Raw genomic sequence first — 13,134 nt, 5'->3', positions numbered from 1 at the left:
TGTACATATTTTATATATATATATATATATATGTATATATTTATATATGTTTAGTCTTAGTCTCTGTGTATGTTTACACTTGTCCTGTGTCTTCACTTCTTGGGTCTTTATTTATAGGTTTTAGTCTCTCATTTTTAATAGTAAGAAAATTTCTGGAAAATCTTTAAACTGGAAGCTTCCTTAATAGGACCCAGAAACTTTTGTTTAATTTATCCTTTGGGCTGTGTTTGTCAGTTTTGCTTAATAGCATTGTTAAACAATTTCTTAATCTAAAATCAGATGAACACATATTCAAATTTCTGAAGCTAAAATTTGAGTTTAGAGAAATAAGAGATTTTGATGCAAATTTGTATCTATTTGAAGATGTTTTGGTCTCCTACCCTTTAATACACTTGAAAGACTCTCACTTACTTTACTCTTTTTATATGTATATGTTTGCTCTTTCCATTATGGTGATAATGATTGTTTTTGTTCTTCAGAACTCATTAATTCTATTAATTATAGTCCATGAATAGTAAGGGTAAGTGCACAGTTGTATTGAAAACTGGGACAGCCTATAACTTTGTGTACTCTATTGTATTTAGATGTTTTGTATCTAGTACCATAAGAATGAAAGAATCTCATGTATATTTGTATTAGTATAATTTGACTTATGCAGCAGTGACTTATAGGAGTTATTTTTTAAATTGGTCCAGCTCTACATAGCAAAAGGATGAAAATTATCAGATATTCATTACTAGTATTATTACTCATCTATCTTTGCTGTAAGTCCTGGCCATGAATGATAGCAAAGCTATCAGAACTGAGAGAATACTATGACCCAGATACAGTGGAGTTGCTGAACTTGATTAAGTTAAACACTCCCAGGAAAGCTGTATTTTCTGGAAGCATTAAATTGTTAGCTGTAGTCAACATGTCCAGGGAGATTCTTCTTTTAGAATTTTATTTATTTAAGACAATGGGGTTAAGAGTGACTTGCCCAAGGTCACACAGCTAGGTAATTATTAAATGTTTGAAGTTGGATTTGAACCTAGGTCCTCCTGACTCCAGGGCCAGTACTCTATCCAATGAGCCATCTAGCTGACCCTTCAGGGAGATTCTTAACCAATGTCCCACACCTAAAATAAGGAACTAAGAGATGGAAAAAAAAGAGGTTTATCAGATATATACAATGTTATCTCCCAAAGAGGCAATAATCAAGGGATCATAGTAAATGAATTTTACCTATAATTAAATGCTATGAGGTATTAATAAAGTATGCTAGAAGTTTATTTTGTATACGTTTTCCCATTGGTGTTCATTGTGTTGAGTGCAAATAAGTTTCTAAAATGACCTGGAACTTTGTTATTTGACCTACTTTCAATCAGATGGGCAAACTGAGTTTGTTTGGATTGGAAATATTTTAAAGTATAAAGTATAAAGTATAAAGTTCATGTAAATCTTCCAGGTTTTTTGACCTGCTCATCACTTGTTGTACAGCAATAATATTCCATGATACTTATATGCCACAACTTGTTCAGTCATTTTTCAGTTGATGAGCATCCCTTCTGTTTCTGATATATAAGCCAATCTGATAAATGTGTGGTGATACTTCAGAGTTGGTTTAATTTGCATTTCTCTAACTAATAGTGACTTAAGCATTTTCACATGGTTGTAAATAACTTTAATTTCTTCCTTTGAAAACTGCCTATTCTAATCCTTTGAACATTGATCAATGAAGGAATTAGTTATATTCTTATAAATTTGACTCAGTTCTTTATCTATTTTAGAAACACTGGCATAAAAATTGTTTCTTGCTTTTCTGCTTTCCTTCTAATTTTGGTTGTATTGGTATTTGTTTGTGCACATCCTTTGCATTTTAGTGTAATCAAAATCATCCATTTTGCATTTTATTATATTTTCTATCTCTTCTTCCATGAGAAATTCTTCTTTTCTTCATAGATCTTCAGAGGAAACAATTTCTTGCTCTTCCAGTTGGTTTATGGTATCATCATTTATGTCTAAATCATGTAACCATTTTGACTTTACCTTTGTATGTGGTGTGAGATGTTGGCCTATGCCTAGTTTAAGCTATATTATTTTCCAATTTTTCCAGAAGTCTTATCCCAGGAATTGGAGTCTTTGAATTCATCAGAAAGTTGATTATTATAGTTATTTACTACTCTGTCTTGCGAATCTAACCTATTCCAAAGATCCATCAAAATTTCTCAGCAAAAGTCAAACAGTTTTGGTAACTTCTGCTTTATAATATAGTTTTAGATAATGATTATTTTGATATGGTATGCCTCCTTTTGTATTTTTCTTCATTAATTCCTTTGATATTCTTGAGATTTTGTTCTTCCAGATACCCCCTTTGCCACGGGCCAACCCAGCTGTGCCTGCTGCGCTGTGGCTTTTTCCAATCCCTGGTCCCGATGGAACAGACCTGTCCTGGAGATCTTCTAAGTTGTCTTCCAAAACTGGGAAATTGTATCACTCAGTCTTTCAGTGGCTTCTGCCCCTCAAGATTCTGGCTAGAGTCATAACTTGATGGCTTTTAGAGTTTTGGGGGGAATGAGTTTCTGGGAATTCCTGCCTTTATGGAGCCAACTTGGCTCTACCCCCTAGTGTTTTTTAATAGGAATGGATACTGCATTTTGTTAAAAGCTTTTTCAACATCTTGAGATAACCATATGATTTGTTATTGATATAATCAATTATGCTAATAATGTTCTTAATTTTGAACCAGTTATGTATTCCTGGTATAAATACTATGTGGCTATGATGTAATATCCTGGTGATAACTTGCTATAATCTGCTAAAAGAGGAAAGCTGGAAAGGTAAGTAAATAGATGAGTAGAGGCAGTAATATGAAAGAAGTATTAAAAAGAAAGTCAAATCTTAAGATCTAGAGTAGAATAAAGATAAAAGAAAAGCTGTCACAGAGAGGAAAAAGCAGGGATAAGTAGCTTTATTTCCAATAAAACTACAGTAAACTTAGATATGATACAAAAAGATAAGCAGGGAAATTATGTTTTGTTAAAGACAATGATAAAAATATCAATATAATCACATATATGTATAATATATATGTGAAATGTGTGTATTTAGCTTTTACCTAGTATCTAAATTGAAAGTAAATATTAATCTATTGGATTGGAGAAACAGTATAAAACTGTAATACTGATAGAATTTAATGTTCTTTTGGGGCCATGACAAATGTAAAGAAATTTTAAAGAAAAAAGAAGCAAAGGAACTGAAAATACAATTAGGAAAATTAGAGATTATAGATTTCTGGTGATTACTGGATGGGAAAAGCTGAACATGATACTTTTCTAGAAACACGAGTATGAAGGAATAAAGATCGGAAAACCAGAAGTACTAGGCATATCATTTTTTGATCACAATGCAAGGCATTAAAATTATAGAAAGAATGGAAATATCATCAAAGAAAATAATAACAAGATGATATGCCATAACTTATCAGATTCAACTAAAGCAGTTCTGAGAGGAAAATGAATACCTCTAAATATTTTCATCAATAAAATTGAAAAAGAAGAAATAAATGAGTTAGATATGAAATTAAAAATGTAAAGAACAGTAAATGAGAAATTTTCACCTAAGAAAATAGAAATGTTGATAATTAGAGAATAAATTGAAAGCAAAACAGCAAAAAGAAAATAGAAGTGATAAATAAAATTGGGAGCTTTTTTTCAAGTCAATATGATAAAATAGTTATATATTTAGCTAATCTGATTAATATAAGAGATTAAAAACTAAACTGTCAAAAATGAAAAAAGAAAATGAAAATAAAAAAGAAAAGAAAGAAATTATCAGAAATTAACTTGTCCAAATATAACATATCTAATAACTTAGAGAAAATGGATAATTACATGAAAAAACATAGAACAGATCAACAAAAAAAGAAATAGACTATTCATGTAACAAAATAATAGGAAAAGACAATTGAACAATCATAAATGAATTTGTAAAGAAAAAACAAAACTCTCTGGCCAAATGAATTCTATCAAACATTCAAACAATAATTAACTCAAATATACTGTGATAATAAGATGAACCAAAATTGTGATAAGAAAAACTTACTTTTCCAATCTCTTTTTAAAAAAATTTTCTTTAATTTATTTATATATTACTAAAATATTCTTGTGGTAAGAGTAAACATAATACCCCCTCCCCCCACAAAAATATAAAACCTCATGAGAAATAAAGTGAAAGAAAGATGAAAAATAATGTGTTTCAGTTTGTGTTCTGATACTATCAGCTCTGTTTTGGGTGGATCACATTTTTTATCAAAGTCCATCATAGAGTTACTTTCATATTTTTCCATAGTTACTGTTGCTGATTGTAATTCCCTCCTCCATCCATTCCACCTCACTACCATTATTATATTTTCTTTCTTCTCTCTGTCCCTCTTCAAAAATGTGCTGTGGGGCAGCCAAGTGGTGCAGTGGACAGAGCACTGCCCCTAGGGTCAGGAGGCCCCAAGCCTAACATCCCACCCCAGAGACCCAGCAACCACCTGACCCCATGGTACTGGACAGGCCACCCAATCTTAACACCTTGCAAAAAGTATAAAAGAAAATGTTACATCTGACTATCCTTTCCTATGATCTGTTCTCTCCTCTATTACCCATATCTCCCTTCCCCTCCCCCTGACCCCTTCTCTCCTTTTTCTTCTGGATTTCTATGCCCTATTGAGTGTATATGCTGTTTCTTCTCTGAGTCATTTCCGATGAGAATGAAGACTCCCTCATTTCCCCTCACCTTCCCCCAAAAGCTATTTATTGACTCATTTACATGTAATATCTTAGTCTATTCTACCTCTTCTTTCCTTTCTCCTAGTACATTTCCTTTTCACCCATGGACTCCATTTTAAAAATATATTATACCTTCAAATTCAGTTCTCTCCTATGTCTCTATTATAAAAGCACCTTCTAACTGCTCTAATAAATGAGTAGGTTAATATGAGTATTATCAATATCATCTTCCCATGTAGGAATCCACACAGTTCATCATCATTAAGTCCCTCATAATTTACCCTTTCCATTCACCCTCCTATGCTTCATCTTGGAGTTCTGTACTTGAAGATCAAATGTTATGTTCAGCTCTGGTTGTTTCAACAGGAACATTTGAAATTCCCCCTTTTCACTGAAAGTCCATCTTCTCCTCTAGAAGAGATGTTCAGTTTTTCTGGGGAGTTGATTCTTGGTTGTATTCCAAGCTCTTTTGCCTTCCAGAATATTATATTCCAAGCCCAATGAGCCCTTAATGTAGTTGCTGCTTAATCCTGGGTAATCCTGACTACAGCACCACAATATTTGAATTGTTTTTGTTGTTGCTGCTTATCATATTTTCTCTTTGACTTGGGAGTTCTGGAATTTGGCTAAAATATTGTTGGAGGTTAATTTTTTGGGATCTCTTTCCAGAGGAGATCAGTGGATTCTCTCAATTTCTATTTTGCCCTCTGTTTCTAGAATATCAGGACAATTTTCCTGTACAAATTCTTTAAAAATGAGGTCAAGGCACTTTCCCTGATCATAACTTTCAGGAGGCCCAATAATTTTAAATATCTTTCCTGGATCTGTTTCCTATTTCAGGTGGTTTTTTTTTTATTAAAGATTTTATTTATTTTGAGTTTTACAATATTCTCCTTAATCTTATTTCCCTTCCCCACGCCCCCACAGAAAGCAATTTGTCAGTCTTTACTTTGTTTCCATGTTGTACATTGATCCAAATTGAGTGTGATGAGAGAGAATCATATCCTTAAGGAAGAAACAAAAAGTATAAGAGATAACAAGATCAGACAATAAGATATCTGTTTTTTTCCCTAAATTAAAGGGAATAGTCCTTGAACTTTGTTCAAACTCCATGTTTCTTTATCTGGATACAGATGGTATTCTCCATTGCAGACACCCTCAAATTGTTCCTGATTGTTGCATTGATGGAATGAGCAAGTCCATCAAGATTGATCATCACCCCCATGTTGCTGTTAGGGTGCATAGTGTTTTTCTGATTCTGTTCATCTCAATGCAAATCCCTTCAGGCTTCCCTGAATTCCCATCCCTCCTGGTTGCTAATATAACAATAGTGTTCCATCACATACATACACTACAGTTTGCGAATCCATTCCCCAACTGAAGGCAATTACTTGATTTCAAATACTTTGCCACCACAAACAGGGCTGCTATGAATATTTTGGTACAAGTGATGTTTTTACCCTTTTTCATTATCTCATCAGGGTATAGACCCAGTAGTGGTATTGCTGAATCAAAGGGTATGAACATTTTTGTTGGCCCTTTGGGTGTAGTTCCAAATTTCTCTCCAGAAAGGCTGGATGAGTTCATGGCTCCACCAACAATGAAATAGTGTCCAAGATTTCCCACAACCCTTTCAACAGTGATCATTATCCATTCTGGTCATATTGGCCAGTATGAGGGGGTTCCTCAGAGAAGCTTTAATTTGCATATCTTTATCATAATGTAGACCAATTTTTCATATGACTATGGATTGCTTTGATCTCCTCATCTGTAAATTGCCTTTGCATATCCTTTGACCATTTGTCAACTGGGGAGTGGCTTTTTAAAAAAAATATGACTCAGTTCTCTGTATATTTTAGAAATGAGTCCTTTGTCAGAACTATTAATTGTAAACATTGTTTCCCAGTTTACTACATTTCTTTTGATCTTGGTTACAATGGTTTTATCTGTGCAAAAGCCTTTTAATTTAATCAACTAGATTGTTTTTGGTGATGTTCTCCGTCTCTTCCTTAGTCATAAACTGCTCCCCATTCCATAGATCTGACAGGTAAACTAGTCTTTGATCTTCTAATTTGCTTATAGTATTGTTTTTTTATGTCTAAATCCTTTATCCATATGGATCTTATCTTGGTAAAGGGTGTGAGGTGTTCGTCTAATCTAAGGTTCTTCCATACTATCTTCCAATTTTCCCTGCAGTTTTTTATCAAAGAGAGAGTTTTTATCCTAATAGCTGGACTCTTTGGGCTTATCAAATTGCAGATTGCTATAATCATTTCCTGCTATTGCACCTAGTCTATTCCACTGATCCACCACTCTATTTCCTAGCCAATACCAGACAGTTTGGATGACTGATGCTTTATAATATAATTTTAGATCAGGTAGGGCTAAGCCCCCTTCTTTTGCACCTTTTTTCATTAAATTCCTGGAAATTCTTGACTTTTTATTTCTTCATATGAATTTACTTACAACTTTTTCTAACTCATTAAAGTAATTTTTTGGAATTTTGATTGGTAAGACACTAAACAGATATTTTAGTTTTGGTAGAATTGTCATTTTTATTATATTAGTTCTGCCTATCCACAAGCAGTTGATATTTTCCCAGTTATTTTAATCTGATTTAATTTGTGTGAGAAGTGTTTCATGATTGTTTTCAAAAAGTTTCTGAGTCTGTCTTGGCAAATAGACTCCCAGGTATTTCACATTGTCTGAGGTTACTTTGAGTGAGATTTCTCTTTCTAGCTCTTCCTGCTGTATCTTGCTAGACATATATAGAAAAGTTGAGGATTTATGAGGGTTCATTTTATATCCTTCAACTTTGCTAAAATTGCTAATTGTTTTCAGTAGTTTTTTGGACAATTTCTTGGGATTCTTTAGGTAGACCATCATGTCATCTGCAAAGAGTGAGTTTTGTCTCTTTCTTCCCAATTTTAATTCCTTCAATTTCTTTTTCTTCTCTAATTACTGAAGCTAACATTCCTAATATGATATTGAATAGTAGTGATGATAATGGACACCCTTGTTTCACCCTTGATCTTATTGGGAATGCCTCTAACCTCTCCCCATTGAATATAATGGCTGTTGATGGTTTCAGATAGATACTGCTACTTATTCTAAGGAACAGTCCATTTATTCCTACACTCTCTGGTGTTTGTAGTAGGAATGAGTACTGTATTTTGTCAAAAGCTTTTTCAGTATCTATTGATATGATCATATAATTTCTGATAGGTTTGTTGTTGATAAAATTGATTATACTAACAGTTTTTCTAATATTGAACCAACCCTGTGTTCCTGGGATCAGCTTTTTGTGTATATATATCTATATATATATATCTATCTATATATATACATATATATAGATAGATATATATATATATTCATCAGGGAGATAGGTCTATTATTTTCTTTCTCTGTTTAAACTCTTCCTGGTTTAGGTATCAGCACCACATTGGGTTCATAGAACTAGTTAGGCAGAGTTTCCATCTTCCCCTATCTTTCCAAAGAGTTTATATAGAATTGGAACCAAATGTTCCTTAAATGTTTGGTAGCATTCACTTGTGAGTCCATTAGGCCTGGGAGATTTTTTTCTTAGGGAGTTCAATGATGGCTTGTTGAATTTCTTTTTCTGTCATAAGGTTGTTTAGGTATTTCATCTCTTCATTTAACCTGGGCAACTTATATTTTTGTAAATATTCATCCATTTCACTTAGATTATCATATTTATTGTCATAGAGTTGGGCAAAATAATTTAAAATTATTACTTTAATTTCCTCCTCATTGGTGGTGAGTTCACCTTTTTCATTCATGATACTAGCAATTTGGTTTTCTTCTTTCTTTTTTTAATCAAATTGCCCAGAGGTTTATCAATTTTATTGGTTTTTTCATAAAACCAACTTTTGGTTTTATTTATTAATTCCATATTTTTCTTTCAATTTTATTAATTTCTCCTTTTATTTTTAGAATGTCTAATTTGATATTTAATTGGGGATTTTTAATTTGTTCTTTCTCTAGTTTTTTTAGTTGCATATTTAGTTCATTGATTTCCTTTTTCTCTAATTTATTCATGTAAGCATTTAAAGGTATAATATATCCCCCGACAGCTGTTTTGAGTGAATCCCATAGGTTTTGGTATGTTTTTCATTGTTGTCATTATCTAGGATAAAATGCTTAATTCTTTCTGTAATTTGTATTTTGGTCCACTCATTCCTTAAAATGAGGTTATTCAGTTTCCAATTGGTTCTGGGTCTATATCTCCTTGGCCTAATATTGCATATGACTTTTATTGCATTGTGATCTGAGAAAGATGTATTCACTATTTCTGCCTTTCTGCAGTTGATCATTAGGTTTTTATTTCCTAGTACATGGTCAATTTTTGTATAAGTGCCATGTACTGCAGAGATAAAGGTATATTCCTTTCTATCCCCATTCAATTTCCTCCATAAGTCTACCATATCTAGTTTTTGTAACAATCTACTTTCCTCCTTAACTTCTTTCTTGTTTATTATTCAATTTATCTAGATATGAGAGTGGGAGGTTGAGGTCTCCCACTAGTAGAGTTCTGCTGTCTGTGTCTTCCTGTACTTCTTTCAGTTTCTCCTTTAAGAATTTGGATGCTCTCCCATTGGATGCATATATATTCAGTACTGAAATAACTTTATTGTTTATGGTACCTTTTAGGAGGATAAAGTTTCATTACTTATCTTTTTTAACGCTATCTATTTTTGCAGCTTCTTTGTCTGAGATAAGGATTGCTACCCCGGCTTTTTTCACTTTAGCTGAAGCAAAATATATTTTCCTCCAACCTTTTACCTTTACTCTATATGTACCTCTCTGCTTCAGATGAGTTTCTTGTAAGCAGCATATTTTAGGATTTTGGTTTTTAATCAACTCTGCTATTCGCTTACATTTTAAGGGAGAGTTTATCCCATTCACATTCAGAGTTATGATACTACTTTATTGCCCTCCATGCTATCTTCCTTCTGTTTGCATTTTTCCCCTTCTCCCCCTTATCCATATTCCACAGTATTTTGTTTCTGAATACCACCCCTCTTCAGTGTGTTTTCCCTCCTATATCCACCCCTCCCCTTTCTTTCCCCTTTCACTTTTTCCCTTTTCCCTTCCCTTCCTTTTGTTAGTTCCCCCCCCTTTTCCCTCCCCCTCCCTTTCTCCACCCCCCTCCCCTTTTCCCCTTTTAATACTTGATAGGTTAGATGTTTTTAAGTTAACTGAGTATATGTGCAACTTGATTTTAAACCAAGTCTGATGAGAAGAAGATTCAGGTGTTTCACATCTCCTCCCTTCTTCCCATGTGTATTACCATAGATATTTTGTACCTCTTAGTGCAATGAGATTTATCCCCATTCAATCCCCTCCCTCCTCCCATCTCCTTTCTGTCCCCCTTTTTAAGGAGGTAGTGTTTTTAAAATCATTCTATTGGAATCAAAGGAAATTCTGAATATCTGTCACTTCTAGCTAAGTACATTCTATCTAACAGAGTTAAAATTCTTGAGAATTATTAGTCTTTCTCCCAAGTGGGGTTATAGCCATTTTCATCCCATTGGATAGCAGTGTCATGGATAGGTCATGAATGCCCATCATTTCAGGCTAGGTACATTCTCTCTGTTTGAGTTACAATTCTCAATAGTTATGAGAATCTTTTCCCCCATGCTGGGATATAGCCAGTTTCAATTTATTGGATGACAGGTTTTTTTTCCTTTACCCCACCTTTTTACCTTTTCATGTGTCTCTTGAACCTCCTGTTTGATGTCCAAATTTTCTATTTAGCTCTGGTCTTTTCATGAGGAATTTTTGGAATTCTTCCTTTTCATTAAATGTTCATCTTTTCCCCTGAAAAAGAAGACTCAGCTTTGCAGGATAGTGTATTCTTGGCTGCATTCCAAGCTCCCTTGCTCTTTGGAATATCTCATTCCAGGCCCTTCGATCCCTTAATGTTGATGCAGCCTGGTCCTGTGTAATTCTTAATGATGGCTCCTTGGTATTTAAATTGTTTTCTCCTGGCTGCTTGTGGGATTTTCTCTTTTATCTGATAGTTCTAGAATTTGGCCACAACATTCCTTGGTGTTTTCATTTTAGAATCTCTTTCTGGAGGGGTTCTATGTATTTTTTCAATAATTACTTTTCCCTCTGGTTCCATGATGTCAGGGCAATTTTCCATCACTAGATTCTGTAATATTATATCCTGGTGTTTTTTCTCTTTAATGTTTTCAGGAAGTCCAATAATTCTCAGCTTGCCCCTCCTTGATCTATTCTCGAGGTCAGTGAGGTATTTTACATTTTCTTCTATTTTTTTTCTATTTTTTGATTTTGTTTAACAGGCTCTTCCTGTCTCATGAAGTCATTAGTTTCTGCAGACTCCTTTTTTTTTTTTTGGAGCAGTTTTGTTTTCGTCATTTACCTTATGCGACTACTTTTCCACTTGGTCAATTCTACTTTTGAAAGAGCTTTCCATTTGACCAATTGAGGGTTTGAGAGAATTATTTTCTTTTTCTATTTGCCCAATTGAGGATCTGAGAGAATGTCTTGTTTTGTATTTGTCCAATTTTATTTTCCAATGATTTGTTTTCTTGTTGCAAGGTGTTAATCTTCTCTTGGGTTTCTTTTTCCAAATTTTCCAATTGATTTTTAAACTCCTTACTTATTTCTTCAAGGAAATCTTTTTTTGTGCTGGAGACCAGATCATATTCTCCTCAGAGGTTCTAGGTCTCTCTGAGTTAGGGTCTTGTCCTTTCAAGAATTTTTTCTATGGATCCACCTTTCTGCTGACCTTTCTTCATTTTGCTAAGACCTTGAGTTGGGGAGGGGCTTGTTCACAGAGGTTTGGTGTTGGGATCCCTAGAGGCTTTACACACTGAGTGCAATTTCTCCAGCTGGCCAGTAGGGGGTGCTGGTTGCTTTTTCTGGTGTGGCTGTGACCTTGATTGAGGCCTACTCCCTTAGCCTGATGGGAGCGATTGAATCTGTTAAATACCTTTGCCTTCAATGAATGGTGGGCTTTACCCTGGGGTGAGGTCATCCTTCTCCCTGTTGTCAGTTGGACTGGTTCTTCTGCTCACACACACCTGTGCCTGGGGCAAAAGTAGTCTGTAATTGTGTTTGTTCTGGGAAGAGGCCTCAGTGGTAATGGAGGTGTGGACTCAGAGTTCCTTAGTCTTGAGGAGCCCAGGGATGGTGTCTGCAGCTCTCTTGCAGTGGAACTCTCCCCCCAGCCCTGTCAGCAAGCTCTAGAGGGTAAGGGCCAACACCAGTGCCTCTGCTCCCTAGTAGAATCAAGCCCTGGTGGTCTAGCCCTGCTGCTGATCAATCAGGTCCAGCATTCAGGCCTTCAGGCACCTGGACCTCCAATCCAGCCCCTAATCAGAATGTTCCACGGCTGATCTGCCCTCTGTGCCCGAACTCATCCATTGCTGCAGAAGACAAATCCTGAGGTAGATGTTCTTTCTCCTGACTTTTCTTTCTGGGTTTTGTGGGTCAGATTTCTGTTAAGAGGTTTATTTCATATCATAGATGGGGAAAGATCAGGAGACTTTAGAACTGTGCCTGTGTTCTCTCTGCCATCTTGGCTGGAAATGATAAGTTGTTTTTTCAATGAGATATTTCACATTTTCTTCTAGTTTTTCATTCTTTTGGTGTTGAATTATTTTGTCTTGATTTCCTGCAAAGTCATTGGCTTCCTTTAGCTCCATTCTACATCTGAAAGATTTGCTTTCCTCAGAGAGCTTTCTTATCTCCTTTTCCATCAGGCCAATTCTGCTTTTTAAAGCATTCAACAACTCATTAACTTTTTGAACTGTTTTATTCATTTGACCTAAGCTGGTTTTTAACATGTTATTTTCTTTTTTTTTTTTAAAGGTTTTTGCAAGGCAATGGGGTTAGGTGGCTTGCCCAAGGTCACACAACTAGGTAATTATTAAGTGTCTGAGGCCTATTTGAACTCAGTGGACAGAGTACTAGCCCTAGGGCCAGGAGACTGACTCCAAGGGCTGGTGCTCTATCCACTGTGCTAACTAGCTGCCCCCCCATGTTATTTTCTTCAGAATTTTTTTTTAAATCTCCTTGACTAAGCTGCTGACTTGGTTGTCATGTTTTTTTCTGCATCTCTCTCATTTCTTTTCCCAATTTTTCTCTCTCTCCCTCATTAATTTTCAAAATATTTTTTGAGCTCTGAAATAGCCTGAGCCCAAGTTGTAAATTTCTCGTAGTTTTTAGATGCAGAAGCTTGGAATTTCTTATCTTCAGAGTCTGTGTTTTGGTCCTCCATGGGAACAATGTAATTGTCTCTTGTCAGGTTCCTTTTTTTTCCTGTTTCCTCATTTCCCCAGCCTGAGCCTGGTTTGGGGATGCTTTCTGAGCTTTTGATTAT

The 13,134-nt window shown here is 34.9% G+C and overlaps 1 pseudogene; it reads left to right on the top strand.

Moving 5' to 3' along the window:
* Positions 1-13,134, top strand: part of LOC141504462 (protein C-mannosyl-transferase DPY19L3-like) — a 95,123-nt pseudogene that overhangs the window by 74,458 nt on the left and 7,531 nt on the right.

This window comes from Macrotis lagotis, chromosome 1 (genome assembly GCF_037893015.1).
Source record: "Macrotis lagotis isolate mMagLag1 chromosome 1, bilby.v1.9.chrom.fasta, whole genome shotgun sequence".
Lineage (NCBI taxonomy): Eukaryota > Metazoa > Chordata > Mammalia > Peramelemorphia > Peramelidae > Macrotis > Macrotis lagotis.
This window is presented reverse-complemented; position numbering and strand designations above follow the sequence as displayed.